This window comes from Mirounga leonina, unplaced genomic scaffold (genome assembly GCF_011800145.1).
Source record: "Mirounga leonina isolate KUSES-001 unplaced genomic scaffold, KU_Mleo_1.0 Mir_178, whole genome shotgun sequence".
NCBI lineage: Eukaryota > Metazoa > Chordata > Mammalia > Carnivora > Phocidae > Mirounga > Mirounga leonina.
The window spans coordinates 10,716,904-10,743,334 of NW_023270464.1; the positions used below are offsets into that span (position 1 = coordinate 10,716,904).

At 35.1% G+C, this 26,431-nt stretch overlaps 1 protein-coding gene across 6 annotated transcripts in view; it reads right to left on the reverse strand.

Annotated features, from left to right (window-relative positions):
* Positions 1-26,431, reverse strand: part of MEF2A (myocyte enhancer factor 2A) — a 175,887-nt gene that overhangs the window by 114,609 nt on the left and 34,847 nt on the right. For 4 of the 6 annotated variants that reach the window (XM_035024029.1, XM_035024034.1, XM_035024032.1 and 1 more), the window contains exon 2: positions 21,210-21,295. The gene's annotated coding sequence lies outside the window, so the exon portion shown is untranslated. Of the gene's footprint in view, positions 1-18,676; positions 19,901-21,209; positions 21,296-26,431 lie in introns of those variants that run through there. The other 2 variants (XM_035024030.1, XM_035024031.1) reach the window with 2 other exon arrangements.

Here is a 26,431-nt window from a genome sequence, read left to right on the forward strand (position 1 = left end):
TCTTCAGAGTGGTGGTTGCTCTTCACTTACTATACCATTGGGTTCATTTCCATTTGCATTCAATTTTAGGACTATTTTCCCTCATCCTTTTTAATTTTAATAAAACCTTTTGTTCTTATTTTTTTAATATATAGAACATGGACATGTTTTCTACAATTCCAAACCATACTAAAACCTAGAATCAGAGAATGTCCACTTTTCCCTACCTCTCTCCCCTGCTCTCCCTCTTATAATCAATTTCAACATTTGCTTTTCTTTTCTACAAAAAGATACATGTATGTCTTCTCTTACACAAAAGTAACATACTATATTTACTCTTCTGCAACTTTGCTTTTCTCACATATATTCTGTTTTTCATTTAACAGTTCATAGAGATCATCTTCATTTTTTCCACTGAATTTCACTATAAAGTCTATTATTTATTAAAATAACACTATGAAAGACTTAAAACCAAAAGCTTGACATTTTTAATTTTATAAAATCAATATAAAAAGCTCATGTTTACTTTTTAATTTTTTTTTTAAGATTTTATTTATTTATTTATTTATTTGAGAGACAGAGTGAGAGAGAAAGAGCACAAGAGGGGGGAGCGGGAGAGGGAGAAGCAGACTCCCTGCTGAGCAGGTAGCCCGATGCGGGACTCGATCCTGGAACTCCAGGATCATGATCTGAGCCGAAGGCAGTCGCTTAACCAACTGAGCCACCAGGCGCCCACATGTTTACTTTTTTAAAAGATTTATTTATTTTAGAGAGAGAGAGCGAGGGAGAGAGAAACTCAAGCAGCCCCCACGCTGAGCGGAGCCTGGCGTAGGGCTCAATCTCATGACCCTGAAATCATGACCTGAGCTGAAACCAAGAGTCGGACACTCAACCAAACACGTGACCCAGGCTCCTCAAGTTTTGAATTTTAAAAAGGAAAAGAAGAGCAGACATTCTAGTCCAAATTATTTTTTTACAGACAAAAGAAACTAAGGTTTAGAAGTAACAGTCTCAAAGCCACAAAGTTCAGCCCAAAAACCACATAACTAGCAAATAAGTACTAGACACTATGCTAAATACTAAAGAAACAAAGATGAATTTTTTAAAAAATCTTTCCACCTTCAAGAGAGCCATGTAAATAAACATCAATACAGTGTTACATTCAGTGCCAGACTTAAGTTGACCCTTGAACAACCTAAGGGTTAGGGAAGCCTAACCCCTCCCTCCACCATGCAGTCGAAAATATACATGTAGAACTTTTGTTTCCCCAAAACTTTACTAATAGCCTACTGCTGACCTGTAGCCTTACCGATAATATAAAGTTAATACACATTTTGTACGTTACATGTATTATACTACTATATTCTTACAATAAAGTAAGCTAGAGAAAAGAAAAGGTTATGAAGGAAAACATAAGGAAAAGAAAATACATTTATGGAACTACACTGTATTTATAAAATAAAATCCATGTATTAAGTGGACCCACACATTTCAAACCTGTAATGTTCAAGGGTCAAATGTACATCATTTACAAACAGTGAAGGAGGGAGGAGTTAAGTGTTTGTTTTATTGGTTTGTTTGATTTCAGGTTTGTTAATATGTCTACTGGGATAGAGGGCACATGGTATCAAAGAAAAGGATATGGAATTAAAAAAACAACATAAAAAACCCTAAGGAGTTAGAATGCCTGGGCTAGGGCACAAGGAAGGCATTTGTAGGAAAATGAGAAAAGATGATACTGGAGAAGCAAGCAGGAGATATATGGACTTTATTTTAAATGGGATGGGAAGACATCAATAGTTTTATTCTGCTTTTGCTATTAATTGTGTGACCTTGGAAATGTCATTTGACTTCTCTATGCCAAACTAAATAAACCAAGGATAATAACATATGTATCATTAAGTGTATTCATAAGAATAAATGCAGTGATATCTATAAAATCCTTATTAGAGTACCAAGCACATATAAAGTGTCCTATAAATGCTAGCCAGTATTTCAGCTCTAACATTCCACAATTCTAATTAATATTTATAAAACACTTCTAAAAATGAAATCTACAGTATCATCTGAAGAATATAATCTCTGCTGAACAAAGATTAATTGTATCTTTGGGAATACTATTAGACAACATAAATCATCACTGAAATGATAGTGAGGAAAGTTGAAGGACATCCAAAGAGTTATTAAAGATATAATTATTAAGAAAAAAAAATATGCTTCATCAACTTGACTTCAACAGACAAATAAGATAGTGTTTTCTTCTGCAGAAAATTTCTTTCACACTTTTAGGGAAACAACAAAATGCTGCAAAGGGTTAAAAAATCCTCCATCAACTTTTCCAAATCCTCTCAAATCAAGTGTAATAGCTCTACAATGTACCTCTCCGATGTCTTTCTCACAGTATTAAGTGTTTTGCAACTCAAGGAAAGGATCTGTTCTCTCCACATAGTAAGAATACAATAACAATTTCATAGTTGCCATTTCTTTGCCATTGCAAAAGTCTGTGTTGGTTAGTTAAAAAAAAAATTAATTATAAATAAAAATTGCAGGTATAAAGTGCAACAAAAAAAAGTGACAATCGTCAATATTTAGAGGCAAGAAAACAAGCATTACTACTTTCCAGTGACATCTAACCAGGAATATGGGGGAAATTTTCCCATCTTTGACTGCATTAACAGAAAATCACCCATAAGAGTTATGTAAATAATATTCATCTGCATTAAACATTTTTTTCCTAAATCCTCATTTTACTTTATAATGTTTAATGTCCAATAATTAGAAACAGACATGGATCCCAATCTCTTTTGGTTACACATAAGTAAACTGCAGCCAGAGACAACAGGAAGCACACCCCAAATCCCAAAGCTGGTCAGGAACAGAAGTGGGACTGATAAAGGCATCATACAAAATATTTTAAACGACATTTATGCAAGCAAGGATCTCATTTTCAATAATATTCTCAGAGAGAAGGACAATCCCCAAAAGATAAAAGCTTTGCGTATTTTCAAGACAATTAGATTTCCAGACAGAAAGACACAGAAGATCATAAAGAAAATAATTCTTCAAATTCAGTGAAATCTGCTCTGTGTATCTGATAAGGTAATTATATGGACTACCATTAGACAGAAATGTATTTTCAGAACAGCCAAGGGTAAGGAATAAAACTTCAAGTGTTTAGTTACATGTGGAAAACAATATAGTAAACATATCAAAGCATAGAGACAATAGTAGACACATACACATGCCCATAAAGAATATTCTAGCTCTATATAGCATCCCAAGTTATGAATCATTGTTTTCTATAGACACAGAATGTAAAACAATCAGAGAACAAAAAACTTTACCCTGCATCGTTTTATTAACAAGTCTGTGGCCATTATAAACAGAAGGAAGACTCCTCTGAGTCCAGCCTTTCATTACTAAATGAAATCAAGACAACAATTTATTCTTTATAGGGTAGAAAGATTATTTTATATAATTAATTAAGAACAAATGCATTCCAAGAAATTTTGTTATATTTCCATTATATTTCTATCATTAAAAGATGTGATTCTTGGAATTTCAACTAATTTGACTGCATACCTCCAGAAAATTAAAGTTTAAACCCAAACCCTACCTAAAACAGTATTATGTACTTAAGAAAATGTGCACTTAACATTAATTACCAATGAGAGCAAGTCACCTAATCAATACGTTTTTTGAAATTCTCAATTTTATACAAGAAAGGATTTTAAAGTCTAGCTACTAAAGAAAAATTCACTTCATACAACTTCAGCTAAGAATCTTAAAATGCCTCAAGGTAACATTGCTCCTGGGGTGCCTGGGTGGCTCAGTCAGTTAAACATTTGACTCTTGATTTCGGCTCAGGTCATGATCTCTGGCATCAGCTCCACACTTAGCACAGAGCCTGCTTAAGATTCTCTCTCTCCCTCTGCTGCACCCCCCCTCCCACCATGTGCACACACATGCACACTCTCTCTTAAAAAAAAAAAAGATAACATTGCTCCTATCCTAACAAAAAGACTCATATAGCCTACACAAGCATAACTTTTCTTAAGTGTATCAAAACCCTGAGGTTGCAGGGCAACCACATGAATGGAATTCCACAGGATGACAAAACTCTCTCAGCAGATAGTACACATGAACTGATTCACCTCTGCCAGAACATGGGACAAATAGGATGTTACCACAAAAGCTGCTAAGAAACTAGCTCATATTTTAAAGTATTCGTAAAGGCTGAGTGAGTGAGTTAGTTTAGAATCTCTAGAAAATGCAGACAAAGGGGAACGTGTTCTTTTCCATGGACCTGTTCTACATGCTCACAAGAAAGCCTAGAGGGATAATACAAAAGATATGAGAGAGGCCTTCTTGGTGACACACAAACACAAAATGTTCTCCACTTTTCAGACATCAGAGCTGTTTACTAGATACAGGACTGTGGGCTACGATCAAGTAAAATTCTCTTACCCTTAGTTTTCAAATCTATAAAATGTAAATAATACACTTCACACAGGGCTCTATGAGAATCGGTCAAATAAAGTAACTGTTCAGCACTTGGCACATATCACGTGCTTAAAAAATTATACTTATTACTCAACTGATTCCACCTCCAAGTACCTATTTGATCATAAAATTAATGACAGCAACACAGGCTTGGCTGCCAGCTATGGAAAATCTAAAAGGCAAAGGAGTCAAAAATGGGGGGTTGAGAAGCACACAAAAGATCAATCTCAAATTCTGCTAATTTAATAAGATATTTAGAGAAATTCATCAGATATTATAAACCTATAAGAAATTTGCATTTATAATGAGAGGAAGAACTAGCTATTCAGGAGGAACCTGTGGTTCTCTTTTATGAAACGAAGAATCATCTCTTAATTTCCCCTGAAAGTTCATTATTTAAATATATTGGATTTTCATCAAGAGTATTTACTCTTTTTAACATGTTTTCCTTTTATACCACAGACATTACAATAAATGGACTGGATTTATTGATAGGATTCTTTATTACTTCTGACTACAGAGAGAAACACTCGTTATTCTCTATGCCTTTTTTTTTTTTCTTAACTCTTATCTTTATTAAATATCCAGGGGTTTTTTTGTTGTTGTTTTTTTTTAAGATTTTATTTATTTATTTGACAGAGACACAGCGAGAGAGGGAACACAAGCAGGGGGAGCGGGAGAGGGAGAAGCAGGCTTCCCGCTGAGCAGAGAGCCGGATGCGGGGCTCGATCCCAGGACCCTGGGATCATGACCTGAGCCGAAGGCAGACGCTTAACGACTGAGCCACCCAGGCACCCCTAAATATCCAGTTTGTCATCCATGTATCATTAGATTATACCATTTCTTCATTTGAAATACATTTCGGATTTACCCCTGACTCTCACATCTGACTGCTACTGCCTTAATGAAGTAGGAGATAGTGGAATGTTCATTTTCCTTGATGTAGATGTTTAACTTAAAAATGAACATTGTTAGATACTTAGGAGACAATTCATATTCCTTCAATTTCAACAATGAAAATAAAAGATGAAACAAAATAAGCTAGGAACAATCCAGAGCAAAGAAGTCTATTACTGATTATTGCCTTTTTCAACCCACAGTGTAGGTCAATCATGTATTGCTAAGAGACTATGCTACTGGAAAGGACAACTAAATAAATAAATTTAGAATGAAAGAGTAAAATACAAAAATGACAGAGAAAAGACAGAAGAGGGACCCAAGCTGAGCAACCATGGAACCAACCTAACTTTGAATTTCTTGTTAGACAGGATGGTAAAACTCTTACTGTTTCGGTTAGCCTCTGTGGTACTTGCAAAGAAAGCATCCTACCTGATACATACATGCACACAGTTTAAGAGTTAATTATAATCTGTTCCCAAAGAACAAATTATAGATCTTTTTTAATGTTTCAAGTAGGTTATTTTCATAACAGATCATAAATATTCTTTCCTTGATTTATCACTTCATTTTATAATTTTTATTCTAGACATTAAAAAAGACAAATGTTTGTAAGACCAAAATCTTCTAAGTCAAAATCTCAGATGATACAGAGGCTGCTAGAAATAGGAAACAAAAATGCTTTGTAAATAAATATAGACAAAATACATATATAACCTGGGGCGCCTGGGTGGCTCAGTTGGTTAAGCGACTGCCTTCGGCTCAGGTCATGATCCTGGAGTCCCGGGATCGAGTCCCACGTCGGGCTCCCTGCTCAGCAGGGAGTCTGCTTCTCTCTCTGACCCTACCCCCTCTCACGCTCTCTATCGCATTCTCTCTCTCAAATAAATAAATAAAATCTTTAAAAAAAAAAAAATACATATATAACCTTAAAAACGAAAGTTTCCTATGCAGTTCTAATGAAAGCTATTTCTGATATCCTAAAGGCACCGTGTATACCATAGTCTTTACAAATGATTATGTGTGAACTGAGCCCTCAATTAAAAACTGCTAAACAACAGCAGTGTTAGATGACAGAAGCCAGCATTAAAAATGAGCAATCAATTCTTGTAATATACACAGATCATAATCATATGCAAAATAAAAGGCAAATTAACAAATGACTGTAACAAAGATGAAGTAGGAGATAGTGGAACAGTAAGCTTGATGATTTAGCTACTCACTGCTTCCTAAAATTCAAAAGTACCTTATAAGACTGCTTCAAAATTCTCTCACATCCAACCAAATTAATCAAACTTCAATTATGCTTCAGAACGGTTCTACTGGCATAGTGAGAATTTTTTTTCTTTACTGTAATAAGAAACCTTACAGCCACAGCTCTCAATAGTGTATCCACTGACCAAAAGAACCTTGAATATAGCATTACTTTACAGGCATTCAGTACGCAAAAGACATTCCACATCAACTGATAGCACAAAAATAAAGGTAGCTGATAGGTGATTTTTGGTTGTTTTTGTTTTTAGAACGTGCCTCTCACACTAAGTCCTTCTGCAAAGGGCTTACTGAAAAAAAGAAAAAAAGAGTACTTATTCCAAAGCCAGATCCTGAAGAAGGAGCTAGACTGTTAATACTAAGCTTGTCTTTCACGGATTTTAGGTAGGCACTAACAAGTACGGGCAAGGTAAAAGTCCTGAACTCACTCCCATTTATAAAATCTCCACTGATTACAGGGTCCTACAAGATCAAAGCCATTAAAAGATCTTGTTCCAACTCACATCTCCAGTCATAGCACAATATTCTTCCAGAAACAGCTACTGCCATCTCTAGCCTAGGTTCTGCAATAGTCTGCTAACTGGTCTCAGCAGGCACTCTTACTCCTCTCCAATCTAATTTCCCCATTTTCACTAGAGTGATTTTAAAATGCAAATGTCACTTACCACTGTTCTTAAAGTCCAAACCCTATTAACATGGCCTAGAGAACCCTGTCTAATCTTGCCCCTGCCTCCACCCACCATCCTCATTCCTTGCCACTCTTCCTGTTACCCAGTAAGCTTCCAGGCATAGGCTTTTCTGTACTTAAAAAGCTCCTAAATCCTTTCTGCTTGCAGGGCCTTCACACACACTACCTACCAACCTCCTATCTCTTGCTAGGTCTCAACCCAAGCACTTCCCCTTACTACAAATTCCACAGATCCATTATGTCTCAGTATTAGCATTATTTCATCCAAAATGTTCCCTAACCCCTGAACTGTATTAGGACTCCTTCTAATACACTTTCAGAGCACATTATACTTCTCTTTTATGAAACTTACCACAACTGTAATTAATTACTTTACAATATTTCATTTTTTTTTCTCCAACCAAATTGTAAGCTCAGTGAGGGAGAAGATCAAGTATGTTGTATTTGTTCCTATAACTCCAGCAGCTATCAAAGTGCCTAGCCCAAAACAGATGCTCAATAAACAGATGCATAGTTAATGAATGAATGCAATAAATCAACATATAGCAAAATTCCAGGCCCCAGGCTATGAAAACTCTCTAAGAGCCAATCTTTTGAAGTTAGTCAGCTGTTCACTGAATTGCAAAAGGAAAGGTAACTTACCCACTTACCTAATAGCTACATATACCCATAGCTATGTTAGACATCAATGTATGCTATATTCATTTAGTAGCCACAATAATCCTGTGGGGCAGCTATCATTTGCTCCACTTCCTAGATGAAGCAACTGGGTACCAAAATGGCAAGTACTCTTCCAACATCACAGGAGACAGAAGTGAAATTCTGGCTCTAATGTCATCTATAGTATAACAATATAGCATCACCACAGTAACTATTTAGGCAGTGGCTAAAGAAAGGCTCTCAGTAAAAATGTCACAGGGACACCTTTGGATGGTCATGATCCCTCATTAAATAAGCTGAATTACAAAACCTTCAAGGAGCCATGAAACTCCAATGTCATGAGTCTATGCTACTTTTCAGTAGCAGCATTAGGGGAATTTCTGCCAAACTGTGCATGGTTGCATAAGAGAAACTAGGGAGGTGAAAGAACCACAGGTTACACTGTGTCCTCCCCCAGTTCCAACAACAGAGACCAATTTACTTGCCATTACAATGGCCTGTCAAAATACAAAGGCCATGGGCAGTTCTCAGCCAACTTAGAGAGTTCTGACCCCCTAAAATCTCTCTCTCAAGCCCTCCTATTCTATACAATGATGATGATACAAGGCCTTCCCTGCCTACCAAAGATAGATTTTCAACATTTGCAAAGGAACTGCAGCTTCTGTCTACTTCCCACTACTCCTCCTGCTTCAAGGTGACCTAAATAAATAAATAAATAAGATTCCTCCCATCTCAATGCTTGAGAGAATTAAAAGAATCACAATTTCTGGATTACCAACACACAGGGCTGGCCCAGGAGAAGAGGAGATGGTAGATGAGTGTAGTTAGAATGAGATTCTCTCAGCTGCTACACTGCTGCTTATTCTTTATGCACAGAACAATAATTATTATATATTTTAATGGATCAATAAAACTCATTGATTTAATGTAGCAGTTCTCAATTTAAATGAATACTAGATACAACTGGAAGAGCTAAAACATATTCTGCATGCATGAACTTACCCTACCCCCACAATAAAACTATCAAATCATAATTGACACTAATGTCCAAGCAAGAATAATTTTTAAAAGCTCCACAGATTATGATATACAACTCTAATTCAGAGAAGCTGTTTTATTATATTACAACACAAAACTCCTTATTCATTCAAACAATGATTGGCTATGTGTGAGAGTGAAGTGACAAAATTACATAAATGAGTAAACTCCTAAGTGTATTAGATTTACACACTGCACTTAACACACACATTAATACTCATTTTCATTAAGAAATACCTCCTCTCCCATTTCTTTGAATTACATGGCTTTCTTAATCTTTTTCTTTTTTCCCACATTTGATAAAGAAGGATACTAGAAGAATTTTATATTCTTCTTATTTCTTCAATGAGGGGGAAAAATAGTTTACACACGCCAAAAAGCAGGGAGAACATACATACTGGTTTAACTGGGACAGCCAGCTTTATGTGTATTGTGCAGGAGTAATTACTGAGTGATACCCCTCACTCTCAAAAACATCCTGGTTTGATAATATATTAGATCAGAAGTAGGCCACTCTTTTCATTTCTATGTAATTTTTTTTAAATTGAGTATAATTCACATGTCATAAAACTCACCTTTTTAAAGTATACAAATCAGAATTTGTCTTACTATATTCAAAGTTACAACCATCCCCACTATCTAATTCTAGAATATTTCTGTCATCCCCAAAAGAAACTCAATGCCCATTAACAATTTAAAACAAAACAAAACAAAACCACACAACACACACACAAAATCTACTGGGGAAATTAAAAAAAAAAAAAAAAGAAAGAGAAGAAAAGAAAGAGAAGAAAAGAAAGAAGGAAGGAAGGAAGGAAGGAAGGAAGGAAGGAAGGAAGGAAGGAAGGAAGGAAGGAAGGAAGGAAGGAAGAAAGAAAGAAAGAAAGAAAGAAAGAAAGAAAGAAAGAAAGAAAGAAAGAAAAAGAATTTGAAACCAAAAAAAGAAACAACAATCATTCCTCACTCCTCCCTCTCCACAACTCCTGGCAATTACTTTCTGCCTCTCTATGGATTTGCCTATTTGAGATATTTCAAATAAATGGAATCCTACAATATGAAGACTTTTGTGTCTTCTTTTACTCAGCATAATGTTTTCAAAGTTCATCTGTGTTAAGTATTATCAGTACCTCGCTCCTCTTTTGGCTGAATAATACTGTATTTTATGAAATACCACATTTCATTTATCCATTCAACAGCTGATGGAAATCTGGGTTGTTTCCACTCTATTATAAATAATGCTGCTATGAACATGTATGTGTGTGTGGACATGTTTTCAGTTCTCTTGGATATATAGCTAGGAGCAGAACTGACGGGTCATATGGTAACTCTATGTCATTGAATCTGTTTGGGGAGTACTGCAATCTTAAGTCTTCCAATCCATAAATACAGTAATCTCCTGTCTTTGCATTTATTTAGGTCTTCTTTAATTTCTTTCAATGATGTTTTGTAGTTTTTGTGTACAGGGGTTACACTTCTTTTGTTAAATTTACTCCTAAGTATTTTATTCTTTTGATGCTATTATAAATAGAACTGCTTAATTTCATTTACAGATTTCACTGCTAACATTCTACATCATTCTTGATACCAAGAACTTTCAATGATATTTTAAAAAGTAATTAGAAAAGTTAACTGTATTTAAGTATAAATACCATGGATCTTTTAATTATGATCTACTAAAACAGGGAAAAAAACTGATCTAAACAAGCAAGAAACCCTACCGGGTACCCACTTTGCTAAAAGAGCTTTTTGAAAAACCAGAATCAAGCAATGTCAAATAATTTTAATCCCAATGTCATTATTGGCCAATGCAACTACATTACACACACACACACACACACATACACGCACGCACACATACAATGCCCTATATATATTCCCTTACAAAATACACACAAAAAAAAATCACTCATACTGTAACAATAAGTTTGCCACACAACCTTGGAGGAAACTATCTTACTGTTAATTTTTAATGCAATCAGAGGTTTTTGACCTTATGGAATTATCTTTCAGTTACTTTTAATATAAGAACATTCTCCTTTGTTCCCTCTAAAATAGGATGCTTTCATTAGTGCTTACAAACAATTAAATCCAGGCAAAAATTCAAATTCTAAATTAATTTAAGACTATCATTAAACTACTGTTTTATGGAAAATGACTAAAGCATTCCATTTCAGCCAGAATTGTACATGTTGTATCTAATTACACATTTTAAAAATACAATGATATGTTGTATGAACGCAATAACGGCCATTAGTCACTATTTAAAGAAATGATTCAACAAGGAAAACAAACTTTAGTTCAAATATAGAGCTTATACATTCATGGTCACTGCTTGAAAATGCAGCTGTATCGTTGTATGTAACTTTCACAAAGGCAGAATGTACCCTACAAACATTCACACCTAATTTTATAAAGTTGACGTATAGTAAATTGTTATAAATTTTAGGTAAAATTCAAAAATACTAACATCTCATTAAAGAAATAAGATCAACAAAAGTACAGACCACATTGAGAAAATAATCCCTGACCAACTAGAAAAGGGATTGCTTGAAGAATTCTGTGGGTATTATGACATATTCTGACCTGCAAATTCTAATGCTATAAACCTTTCAAAAGAAAGGCAAGAAATCATTATGATTCAAGGCCACTATGAACAATGCAGAGGTTGTACCTTGTACATGAGTGAGTGGCCAAGAGAGCGCAAATGGGGACTGAAATCCAATTTGTTCTCTACCTTCTAAGCACTGAATGCTCACAGAGGGCAGCATCCACCAAAAACTGGGAGACGAACCTTTTTCTAGCTTTGTAAAAACTAGCTGTGGCCTGGCTATGACACCTCCAAATAACTAACTACTTGTAAGAAAGTTAAGACAATTGAAATACAGAATATTGGTGCCCCTACTTAAAATCGTACCACCACAATATCACTGCTTACTATGTGTTTATTTAGAATGTTTAGGTAAAATCATCAATAGAATAAATCATAAATAGGTTGGGGGAGGAGAGAAGTCATGTAAAAATCTAAAGAGTGATTTAAATATGGCATTTATCTTAATTTGGATTTCTTTGATTAATAACAGGTTATATATTTTTATATGTTTTGATCCTATACTTTTGGATTAGAGACATTTTAAAGCAAAATACTAAAAAATTTGAGAAGCGGGCGCCTGGGTGGCTCAGATGGTTAAGCGTCTGCCTTCGGCTCAGGTCATGATCTCAGGGTCCTGGGATCGAGTCCCGCATCGGGCTTCCTGCTCCTTGGGAGCCTGCTTCTCCCTCTGCCTCTCTCTCTCTGTCTCTGTCTCTCATGAATAAATAAATAAAATCTTTAAAAAAAAAAAAAAAAAAAATTTGAGAAGCTTAGGAATAAAATGTTCAGAGCCTATTCCTATTAGAGAAATAACAGACCTTGTTTTACATAATACGTAATAAAGTGCTAAAAATGGTGTACTGATTACAAATACTGGTCACTTAAGCATCTTAAATTCACTACAGAAATTAAGTAAGTTTGACGGCAACTGGAAGTAAGATTTTCTAAATTGTGAAACTATGCTTCCTTAAAGCAAGAAATACTATTATTTTAAAATGATATAAATTATTAACCATGATAAATACTCCAAATACTAACTAAAAAGATACTATAACTTAAAAAAATTTTATCAGACCAGTCTATAAAATTTGTTTTTATTTCTAGATATACCAATGAATTGTCACGTGATTTTCAGTGACTCACTTCCTCACTACCTCACTCAATTCTACGAAGTGGAGCAAAAATATAGCTCAAACTCCTACAGAAAATTATGAGAATAAAACCAGAGAGCATCCTCGGCTCCTTACAGATAGGCTCAATATTATTAAAATCACTATTAGAAAAGAGACTTTGTGGGGCGCCTGGGTGGCTCAGTTGGTTAAGCGACTGCCTTCAGCTCAGGTCATGATCCTGGAGTCCCTGGATCAAGTCCCGCGTCAGGTTCCCTGCTCGGCGGGGAGTCTGCTTCTCCCTCTGACCCTCCCCCCTCTCATGCTCTCTGTCTCTCATTCTCTCTCTCTCTCAAATAAATGGATAAAATCTTAAAAAAAAAAAAAAAAGAAAAGAGACTTTGTAAACTACCCTTATTAAGATTAAAGCCCAACCACACATAACCATTCATTCCCAGATTAATTACACCTACATAAGAGCAATGTCCTGTCTTCACACGGGACATGGAAGAGAAATAAAAGACACAGTTAAAACAAGGTGTGGAAATGAAAATGAGGTTCTAGTCTATCACCACCAACTTACTCTCCATATTAACATTCCCTTCATTTGTAAAATGCAGATATTCCAAAAACTTTTCAGGCCGTCATAATGATTTCCGGAAAAACTGCTTTGCCAATAATTATACCCTGTATAAACATGGATTTTGTCATCAATTCTCTATTTTATGATTCAAATACTACACATAATTGAAAACTTTTAACCTTATTTCATCTGAATCAAACCTATACATAAATGCTGTTGTATCTTTATTTATAAAGATGAATATGATTTGGGATATACCATCATACTCAGAATCAGAAAATTTCTTAATGATTATGGAAAAGAATTCAGAAATGCGGACAGGCATGCAATGGAATTTAGGAATTGGCATTTTTGGTGCTAACATGTAATTGTTCATAAACATAAAATGTATACATTTACCTGCTATATTTTTGCGTGTTTTGATCTTATTTTACATAAATGGAATCACAAATTATGAATTCTTTGTTCCTGGCTTCTTTTGAGAAACGTGTTTGCAAATTTCACCGTGCAGCATGTAGCTGTACTTCAACCACTTTTATGGTTGAAAAGTACTGCGTTATATGAATAGATCACAATTTTATTTATTCAGTCAACTGTTGATGAACAATGTAATGAGTTTGAAGCTATTACAAATACCGCTGCTACCAATGTTATTAACACATCTCTTAGTGCACATGTTCATGCATTACTCTCAGGGATATACCCATGGAAAGAAATTACTGGGTCAGAGGGTATGCAAATATTAAAGTGTTTCCTAAAGTGGTTGTAATAATATACATTCCCACCAGCAGTGTTTAATGAGTTCTCATAACTTAACATCCTCTCCAAAACTTGTACTGTCCATCTCTTTTTTAATTTTAGCCACTCCGGTGGTTTATGATGAAGCCTCTTCAGTTTTAATTTATATTTCTCATGTTACTAATGAGGTTAAATACATTTTTCTTATGTTTCGTGCATATCTGGATTTCTTTTATGAAGTGTCTTTTCATGTCTCTTGTCATTTTTCTATTGTTTCTGTCATACTGATTTGTAAAAGTGCTTTGAACATTGATACATACATACATTTTGTCTGTTACACATATTGTAAATATGTTCTTCCACTCTGGCTTCCCTCACTATGCTATTAGTAACTTGACAAGAATAAAATTTCTTTTTTTTTTAAAGATTTTATTTATTTATTTGACAGAGAGAGAGAGAGAGAGAGATAGCGAGAGCAGGAACACAAGCAGGGGGAGTGGGAGAGGGAGAAGCAGGCTTCCTGACGAGCAGGGAGCCCGATGTGGGACTTGATCCCAGGACCCTGGGATCATGACCTGAGCCGAAGGCAGACGCTAATGACTGAGCCACCCAGGCGCCCGACAAGAATACAATTTCTTAATTTTAAGGTCATAAAATGTATCAACTGTTTTATTTATATTAGTGGATTTTATTTCTTTTAAAGAAATCTTTACCTGTCAGAAGATCATGAACATATTCTTATACTAGCCTCTAAGGTTTATAGTTTAGCCTTTGACACTGAGATGTACAAATTAATCTTAACTTGATTTTTGCCTGTGGTATGGAAGATGAGTCATTTTTTTTCTGTATGGATCACCAATTGTTCTAGTATCATCTGTTAAATAATTCTTTCCCTACTACTCTACAGTGCCAGTTTTGTCATAAAGCATGCATCCATGTACATACACACTGGTCCTCTTCCAAGCTCTTTATTTCTTTTGTTTATCCTTCTGGCATTATTTCATGAAAGTAATTATTGTAGATTTATAAGTTTTGAGGAAAGAAAATCCTTCTGCTTTTGCAATACTACCTAAGCTATTCTTGGGCCAAAAAATTTCCTTCAAAACACAAAATGAAAACAAACTAATAAAAATTTTATAATATTGGTTAGGATTAAATCGAGAATAAGCCTCAAATGTGCATAGATTTTAACATTCAGAAAAATAAAACCTTAATGGGCAACTAAATTAACCCTATATAAAGAATGTTCTGGATCAATGCTGACAAAGCTTTAAAAACAAACAAGAACACCTCAGAAGGATTCAGCTGATACCAAGTAACTTATATGAATACAAACACAAAGCTCACCACTATGTAAAATAATACAAAAAACTTCTTCACTCAACAATCTCACACCACAACGTCCAGCATCCAAACAAAAATTACAGGGAATGGAAAGAAACAGGAAATGTACCCCATACTAAGAAAAGAGTCAATCAATATAAAGATACTCAGGAATGATAAAGTTAATGGAATTAACAGATGAGGGCATTAAAACAATGATTATAAATAAGCTCTAAATGTTAAAACAGGTAAAGGAAAACAGTAACATGATAAGAAGAGAAATGGGAGAAATAAAACTACCAGAGATAAAAAATAATTATCAGAAATAAAAAACACACTGGATGAGAGTAAGAAAAGATAATATATTGCAGAAGAAAAGATCAGTGAACCTAGAAATATGACAATATTAACCATCCAAAAAGAAAAAAGAGAAAAAAAAGTACAAATGCTGTAAGAGACAATATCAAATGTATAAAATTCTCTCCCCCACCTCAAAAAACAAGTAACCAACTCTGGGGTCAGATATTTGAAGAAACAGTGCCAGTATTTTTCCAAATTTGGTTAAAAAAACTCAAGGAAACCTAAGAAGGATCTTCTCAAAGAAAACCATACTAAGGCACATCATAATCAAATGACTAAAACACAATCACTGAAAAAGTCTTAGACCAGTCAAAGAAAATAGAAAAATTACATCAGGGTCAGGGGCGGGGTCGTGCAGAGTAAGAAAAACAGCACACTTTGTATCAGAAACTATGTAAGCTATTTCAGAAAGGATTTCACAACGTATTACCAAAGATAAAGAGGGACATCTCAAGATACAGAACCCAATTCATCAAGAAAACAGAAGAAAATTAAATATGCATGCAACTAATATTAGAGCTTCCAAAATACATGAACCAAGAAGTGAAAGGAGAAAGTCCACAATTAAAGCTGAAGATTCCACACTCCTCTCTCAGCAATTACTGAAACAAACAGAAAATCAGAGGGATAAATTTTGAAAGACACTATCAACCAATTTGACCTAATTAACATTTTTAGAAAGTTCTACTCTACAACAGCACAATACACGTTCTTCTTAAGTGCGCACAAAACATTCACTAACACAAATAACATTATGCACTTCATAATAAATACAAAAAATATGTTCTTGGACCACAACATAATTAAATTAAAAACAAAGAGAAACAGGGCGCCTGGGTGGTTCAGTCGGTCAAGCATCTACCTTTGGCTCAGGTCATGATCCCAGGGTCCTGGGATCAAACCCCATGTCCGTCGGGCTCTCTGCTCAGTGGGGAGCCTACTTCTCCCTCTCACCCTGCTTGTGTGAGTTCTCTCTCTCTGTCAAATAAATAAATAAAATCTTAAAAAAAAAATAGAGAAGCATAACTAAAAAATTAGCCAAATATTTGACAATTAAATAGGTCAAAAAAATCACAAAGGAATTTAAGAATTCTTTGAACTCTGTGTAAATGAACACAAAACTTTATAAAAATGCAGAAAAAGGAAAATTTTAACTAATAATTGCTCCTTTAGAAAAAGAAGGAAAATCTCTAATACCAGAACAAAGGAGGGGATATCACTATAAATCCTTCAAACATTAAAAAGAGTAGGGATTATAATATGCAACTTTATGCCAATAAATGACAATTTACCTGAAATGGACAAATTTACTTGAAAGACACAAACAACTGAAGCTTATTTAAGAAGAATTACAATAAATCTGAATAGCCCAAATCAAAGAAATTGAGTTCATAGTTTAAAACCTTCCCAGAGGGACGCCTGGGTGGCTCAGTCGGTTAAGTGTCTGCCTTCAGCTCAGGTCATGATCCCAGGGTTCTGGGATTGAGTCTTGCATCAGGCTCCTTGCTCAGCCCGAAGCCTGCTTCCCCCTCTGCCTGCCACTCCCCCTGCTCGTTCTTTCTCCCTCTGTCAAATAAGTAAATAAAATCTTTAAAAAAAATAATAAAACCTTCCCACAAAGAAACTCCAAACCCAGAGGTCTTCATTAGTGAATTCTACCAAACAATTAAGCAAAAACACCACATGCATGGAAACTTTTCCAGAAGAGGAAATCTTTCCAACTCACTCTTATCCAGATACAAAAGCCAGACAAAACATTGTAAAAAAACTACAAACCAATAGCTACTATGAGCACAGATGAAAAAAAAGTTAACTAAATTTTAGCAAATTAATCCAGCAATATATAAAGTATAACAAGTCATGACCAAGCAGAGATTATCTCAGAAATGCAAGATTCCTTAGTTTGGTATTCAAAAAAAAATCAACATAACTAACTACATTAATAGATAAGAGAGAAAAAAAAAAACCTGATCATCTCAATAGATGCAGAAAAACTGTTTGATAAAAATTCAATACCCATTCACAATTAGAAAAAAAATCTCAGCAAGCTATGAATAGAACTTAATCTCAGAAAGGGTATCTGTTAAAAATCTATAGTTAACATAATACTTAGTGGTGAAAAAGTGAATATTTTTGACCTAACATCAGGAGTAAGGCAAGAATGTTAGCTCACCACTTCTATTCAACATTGCACTGGGACTACTAGGCAGTGCAGTAAAGCAAGCAAAAAAATTAAAGGATAAAAAATTTAAGGGAGTCTTTATTCACAGACAAGATGATGGTCTACACAGAACATTTGAAGAACTATAAAAAATGCCACTAGAATGGGGAGCCTGGGTGGTGCAGCTGGTTAAGCATCCGATTCTTGGTTTCGGCTCAGGTGGTGATCTTAGGGTCATGAGATGAAGCCCCATGTCTTACTAAGTACAGTCTCTCCCCCCTCCCTCTGCCCCTCCCACTTGTGCCTCTTTCTGTCTTGCTCTCTCTCTAAAATAAATAAATCTTTTTAAAAAATGTTACTAGAGGGGCGCCTGGGTGGCTCAGACAGTTAAGTGTCTGCCTTTGGTCATGGTCATGGTCCCGGGGTCCTGGGATCGAGCCCCACATTGGGCTCCCTGCTGACCAGGGAGCCTGCTTCTCCCCTCTCCCTCTGCCTGCCATTCCCCCTGGCTTGTACTCTCTCTCTCTGTCAAAAAAAAAAAAAAAAAAAAAAAAGTGTTACTAGAACTAATAATGAGCTTGGCAGAATCACAAATTACAAAGTTTAATACAAAAATCAATTATAAGTCTACATACAAACACCTGAAAACTGACTTTCTTTACATTACCACTTACAATAACATAAAAATATAAAATAGAGATCAACTTAACAAAATAGGTGTAATATGTTTATATTGAAAACTCTAAGAAAAACTAAAGACAACAGAGAAAGGTACCAAGTTCATGTATCAGAAGACTCAACATCCTTAGCAGGTCAATTCTCCTCAGTGTAGCCTCTAGGATAAAAGCATTCACAATTGAAATCTCATTAAGTTTTGTAAAAACTGTCAAGCTGATTCTAAAATACATAGAAAGAAATGGAAAGAATGCAGAGTAGAAAAACAATTTTGAAATAGAAGAACAAAGGTGGAGGATGTACACTACCTGATTTTAAGACTTGCTACAAAGCTACGGTAATCATTAAGACAGTGCAGTATTGTCATACATAGATATACAGATCAATAAAATGAAAAAGTCCTAAAAATGACCCACATATAATGATCAGTTGATTTTCCACAAAGGTACCAAGGTAATTCAACAGGGAAAAATACAATATTTTCAAAATTGCTTCTGGAAAAATTTGATTTTCATATGCAAAGAAATAAATCTTATCCCTTACCTCACGCCATATACAAAAGTTAACTCAAAAGTGGATCACACACCTAAAATATAAGAGTCCAATGCAGTTCCAAGACACAAGGGAAAGGAAAAAAGGTAGAAAAAATTTTCCCAATCCCTGTACCAGCCTCCCCAGTTTCTACCCCAAATTAGGGCAGAATTGTAGGGAAAACTCCTAACCTGAAGCTCTTCAGTCAACACATGAATCTATTCAAAAGGAAAGCACTTCCCATCTAAGTACTCACAGTAACTCCTAAGCAAGTAGTTATTAACTCAAACACAACCCTCATAGAAGCCTGCCATGAAGAATAAGACATATGTCTATGGATGCATAGACATAGAGTCCAGTGGAAGCAACATCATAAAGGATTCCTTTAAGTTTAAACAGGACCCAAAATATAACAGCTAAAGTTATGCCCTCAGCCATCCCTGAGGTTCACAGAAGGTGCAGAGTTCTGAACTATGGGCATCAAAATGGCTAAATTCCTATAGTGCTTACCTCAAATCACTTAGTTTTGAACAGTTAGTGGACAAAAGAAATGTAAATAAGATAAAGAGAAAAAACAAATATTCAAAAATTTACAGAACACTAACCAAGGTTTATATTTAAAAATGGGCATTAGACTCTATTATTCCCATCCTGCCTGTGTGTATACAAGTTCTGGACTGAAGGATGCTTTGCTTCAATTGAAAAAATAATGCATTTTCTCCTAGTTCCCCAAACTGAAAGATATCATAAAATGGGCTCTTCCTCTGTCAAAGTTTTAAAAGAAAAATATATAATCATAAGAAACTGGTACCATGGGGTGCCTGAGTGGCTCAGTCTGTTAAGCATCCGACTCTTGATTTCGGCTTAGATCATGATCTCAGGGTTGTGAGATAGAGCCTCACATTGGGCTCTGCACTGGGCGTGGAGCCTGCTTAAGATTCTCTCTCTCTCCCGCTTCCCTCTGCCCCTCCCCAATCCTTCCCTCCCTTCCCCTCTCTCTTCCTTACTCTCTCTCTCCCCCTCCCTCTCAAAAAAATAAAATAAAAATTTAAAAATAAAAAATTTTCAAAAAGAAACTGGTATCAGAATAAAGTACTTTAACAAATAACCCATTTTGTAAGTTAAGTTTTTAATACCACTTAAAAAAATTTACACTTTATGTTAAATAGAACTGTTCTTAAAACAAGTAAAAAAATAAATGTCAAGTACCACTCCCATTTTCTACTGATACCATCATCAAGCACAATCAATATCTAATATTTAAAATGTTAATGTTAACCTAAAACACATAAACTTTTGAAGAGGACTATACATCTTACAAATTGGAACCATTAACCTAGACCATTGTAAGTTTTTAAGTCAAATAGCCCACTCAGGGGCTTTGCAAATATGCACCTATGATTTAAGGTGGCAAATTCAAGTTACAAACATAAGTCTACATTTTTAAAAAATCTCCTAACTCTGCTTAATTTTTTTCTTTGACCCTTCCTAAGGTATTTCAAGAAATATTTGTCCACTTCATCTTTCATCTGAAAATCTTTCTCAGCTTATATCTAACTCATGCCCTCAAATCTGCACTTTCTCCCATCTATTGTCACAGTAAACATGGACTACTTACTTTCGATTTTTTTTTTAAAGATTTTTATTTATTTGACAAAGAGAGACACAGCAAGAGAGGGAACACAAGCCGTGGGAGAGGGAGAAGCAGGCTTCCCACTGAGCAGGGAGCCTGATGCAGGGCTCGATCCCAGAACCCTAGGATCATGACCTGAGCTGAAGGCAGACGCTTAACCAACTGAGCCACCCAGGCAGCCCTCTTTTTTTAAATAAGGGTAAATGATATGGAAGATGAAGTGAGAAAGATGAAAAAGTTAGAATTATCTTAGCAATATCAGACAAAATATACGAGAAACTGTCAGTATACAACAGAATGCACTTCATGTGGACTTTACAAATTTCCTTAATTAATCTACATTAAACCCCAAAATAAACTCCAAAAAGACTACTATTCAAGCTAACAATACAGTCTGATTTTTAAAAAAGGAAAAAATTTCCATTGTGTTTATTTACTTCATAACACAGAAAAATGAAAAATGTCTTACTAGAAATGATGTATCAGCAAAAAAGTGCACTTAATATGATCCTTGCAGAAAATTCTTCTTTGTTCCTTTTTCACAAAATGCAATTCCTAAAGAAAAGAAAATGAGATGGGTTAGCAAGTGTTCTTAACTTTAAAACAGAATTAAATATATATTTTGTCTTTATAAATTCCAACTCTCAACACTATGCCTGGCAGATAGCTCCACAAATACTTGCTGAATAGGAAAATAAATTTTTAAAAGTCATTTGTGGTATTTGCCTAATAAAAACATAATGTTAACCAATGGAAAATTTCTAATGTCACTAATCTGTTTTTTCAGGAAGTATTACTTAAATGTTCAGTAATATTCTATATACTCCTAGATTCACAAATTGGCTTCCTAGGTCCCATCTTCCTACCCTCTATATCACATGATATGCTTTATATTTACCTGGTACACACAGCCTACTGAAAGTACACTTTGCTAAAATAATTGAAAGTATTCACTGTATTATGTTCACATTTAGAAAAGAAAATTGTCAGAGGGTCAGTGATTTGCATTGCCATAAAATATGTTTGTATTCAAATACAATATGTATGCTTATAGCTTTCACTATCTTTTAAAGGTAACAATGAAATGAAAATAATGAACATAAGACCCCCAAAATGAACATAAAACTGATGTCAATCATTCATATTAAAAAAAGGAACATTTGTAAATACTAACCAATGGATCAGTACACAAAGAATAATCCAGTTTGCTTGCAATAGTAGTAAGGCATTTAGGTAAAAAGATGGTAAAAGCGCCCCCCTCACCCCCCACCTTCCTCACCCAGATTGGCCAGGACCAATTATGATGTTAATCCAATAATTTAGAATTGCATGACTGGATAATTCTACCAACTCCCAAGTAAATCTGCCACAACAAATAAAAATGGTAATTTCTCCATGGAAATAAGAGTCTTTTGAATCTGATTCAGCAATATTAATTATTGTGATACTGTAATTTTATTTCTATTTCAAATCAACACCTCTAGAGGGGAGGAAAAAACACAAATTGCCAAATATTCTTTTTGTATTAATGAATTAAGTATTAAAAGCCTGAACTTTAAGACATACAAAAATAAGCTTTTTCTGCAAGGTTAAAAAGACCTTGCTTTAAAAAGCCAATTTCAGCTTTTAATCTAATTAAACTGAAATGTAGAAAAGAAAAAAAGCTCCTTAAATACAGTTTCACTACCAACTTCTAAAAACCAGTAATTCAAAGTGAAACTGTTTTTCATGGGTTCTTGATCTAAACTAAACTCAAAATGTATTTTAATACCAGCTTTGTGTGTCACAGAAGGAATTAAAGTTTAGCAATTTGACGCACAGTAAATAACCAATTAAACACAAATTTGAGGAGCACCTGGGTGGCTCAGTCAGTTAAGCATCTGCCTTGGGCTGGGGTCCTGATCCCAGGCTCCTGGGATCAAGTCCAGCATCGGCTCCTTGCTCAGGAGGGAGCCTCCTTCTCCCTCAGCCTGCTATTTCCCCTGCTTGTGCACTCCTGCGCTCGCTCTCTCTACAAATAAAATCTTAAAAAAAAAAATAAATAAACACAAATGTGATACATCCTGGTATATTTTCTTACATCAAAAATTCATTCTCAGTTCTATAAAGGAACTGTTACTGACAACTTGTGTTTTGTACACAGGTACACAGTTCTCAAATAATTTCTAAACAGAAATATTCTAAAAATCAAATTATTTTATAATAATCTATAATGAACCACACTCTCACCTTCAAAATAAAACTAAAATGTTAGTGCTACATCCAGTTATTATTAAATTTCACATATTAAAGCTCCAAATCTCATTGCTTCTGTCCAGGCAAGAGCTAAACCACCTGTACCTCCAATTACTATTACTCCCAAATCTGATCCCAACCAACCACCTAGCTAGCTCCCCCTACCTTTTTTTTTTTTTAAGAGAGAGAGCATGCACACATATGAGCAAGTGGGTGGGAGGGTAGCAAAGGGTAAGGGAGACAGAGAATCCTAAGCAGGCTCCACACCCAGCGTAGAACCCAAAATGGGCCGATTCCAGCACCCTAATATCATGACCTGAGCCAAAATCAAGAGTCAGACACCCAACCAAGTCACCCAGTCCCTCTACTTCTAATCAATCTACATTGTTGTTAACCTGGACTACAAGCCATTGCCCAAACTGTCAAGCTTTGTAATTCTGTTCAAGTTTTTACCTCTGCTGGAAACAGTGTTCCCCCATCTCTTAAACAATCTTCCCCAGTTAATGGCACCTTCTGGGACAGCAACCTCAAGAATACTCTTACCATCACAATCACTTCCAGGAGGTGGGAGGGGGTGTGTGGGGGGGTAAAATTATACTTAGTTTTGTAAGTATGAGTCTCTTCTATACTTTATGCTTTTTTTAGAAAAAGAACTTCATTCATTTTTATATCCCCAATATGTAGTTAACATCTGGAACAGAATTCAATATAGTCCATTCGGAAAATATTTACTGAGTATCCAATATATTCCAGACATTTTTCTAGGTGCTAGGGATCAGTCCCTATATGTATGACTGACCTCATGAAGCTTACATTCTAGTGGGGGAACCTACATCACACAATGAATAAGGAATGTGTAATATATACAGCAGTTACACAAAGTCCTTAATAAACAAAAAATAGACCAGGGAAGTAAGTACTATCATAGGGGATTAAGATTTGAAAAAGATCTAATGAGATAATAAGAGCAACTATAACAGCAGTATTTACCATATGCTAACCAGTATACTATGCTTTACATGCATCAACAAAGGTAAAGCGAACAATAATCTCACTATTACCCTCAAAAGGAAACTGAAATACTAAGAAGGTTCCTGCCAAGGTCACATAGTTAAGTTAGTAAAGTGGTGAAGCCAGCATTTGAACCCAGACATGCTTTTTTTTTTTTTCTCTTTTTTTTTTTATTCTTATGTTAATCCCCATACATTACATCATTAGATCTAGATGAAGTGTTCCATGATTCATTGTTTGTGCATAACACCCAGTGCTCCATGCAGAATGTGCCCTCCTCAATACCCACCACCAGGCTAACCCATCCGCCCACCCCCCTCCCCTCTAGAACCCTCAGTTTGTTTTTCAGAGTCCATCGTCTCTCATGTCGAACCCAGACATGCTTTTAACAGCTATGCACAACCACAGTTCAGTTCATGCTTTTTTTTTTTTTTAAAGATTTTATATATTTATTTATTTGAGAGAGAGAGAGGCAGAGGGAGGGGAAGAAGGATAGGAAGAAGCAGATTCCCTGCTGAGCGGGGAGCCCAACATGGGGCTCAATCCCAGGACTCCAAGAACATGACCTGAGTCCTGAGCAGATGCTCAACCAACTGAGCCACTCAGGTGCCCCCAGTTCATGCTTTTGTTAAATGAATTAAATATGTGAAAAACTGAATGCATACTAAAGCAATGGATTCAAAAGACAGAAAAGCAAATCTCAGTCTCAGAGGACTGATACATTTGAGCAGCTTCAGTATATCAATACCTACATATGACATATACCCTGATAAATAACAGGTATCTGCTGTGAACAAAAATGATAAACACAATTTCTCAATAATTTTTAAAATGTTTTAAGTTTCTATATGATAATTAAAGAGAACTAAAAATTACACAAGGCAATATCACAAAAATCACATGGATAGGTCATTTAAAAAAAAAAACTTTTAAAGAAGTACTCTGAAACAAATGAAAACATTGAAGACACTATCATTTCAATAACAGTTAAATGTCAAATATCACAGTTTATATTGTGGCACAAGTTACTATCAACTTCTAGTTTTCCATATTAACAAGAAGGTTTAAATGAAATGACTGTGATTCAAACTCTTCAAATATCTCAACTACATTTTACGAAGCAAATAGATAACACCTAATACAACTGCTGATGATACCTGAAAACCTGAATGACCCAAGATAATTTGCTCCGTAATGCCGTCTCTTGCTATATTAGCTTGTTAATTATGTGCTTAATCAGTGAATGCCAATAAATTAGAAAGCAAAATGAAACAAAGTGCTCCTGACATGATATTAACATTCCTAGTTTCAAGTCTTAAGGGCCTAAAATCCTAAGCATCTCCACTAGTCTTGATAAAAAAAAAAAACAAAAACAAAAAAACCTCAATGTAATCATGAAGAAAATTTCTGCTTTATGTTTGAACTTACCAATTTCACTGGATACCTCTGCCCTGAGCATAATGCAGTGTCAAAGAAAAGAGGTTTCTATATTAAAACAGCTTTTAAAATCAATCCAGATTAAGGGAAAAATTAAACAGGCAAAAAATAAAAAAAACAAACCCCCCTCAAAAAAAAACCAGTCTATAAAAACACAATAAATGGTGCATATTTGCTCAAATATTAATTTCATTTTGTAACCAAAACTTAAGTTTACCAGCAATGGTGTTTTTAATTCAAGGAAGTGTCAGCTCTCACACATGGGCGTCAAACTACTCATGCCTTAAAAAGATTGGTACGAACCATGATATAGTAACTAAGTACCAGACACGATCTCCCAATGAACTCAACTAGAAAACTGATCAGATATATAAAGCTATAATTTTAAAACACGGGACACCAAGCAGCTGAGCACTGTAATACCTGAGAAAAACGAAAGTGTCCCCTACATATTCTGTATGCAGAGTCCAGAGGGTAGTGCAGGAATGGGAAGGCAAGCAGAATATGATGGACTCAGTGAGTAAGAGAGACAGACACTGAAATTTGGGAAGGCTGAGATAATGGGAATTTGTAGAGCAGAGGAGCAGAGAAGATGGACCTCAAGAAGAGAAAGCATTCCTGAAATCTACAGAGAGGTTTCTAGGGCAATTCTGCCCAAAAGAAACAACATGAATCTAAAATGTAATTTTAAATTTTCTAACCACATTTTAAAGGAAAATGAAGCAGGTAAAACTAATTTTAACATAATTCATTTAACCCAATATGCTCAAAATATTATCATTTCAGGATATAATTGATATAAAAAACAGGTATTTACATTCTTTTTTTCCAAAATAAGTTCCTGACATTCAGTGTGTTTTATACTTACAGCATATTTAAATTCAAACTAACCACAATTCAAGCTCTCAAGAGCCACAATGTGGCTAAATGCTACCATATACTTGATAATGCAGTTTCTTGAATATAAAGCTGTGTATAAGTAAAGTGAAACTCTACAAGGCCAGGCAA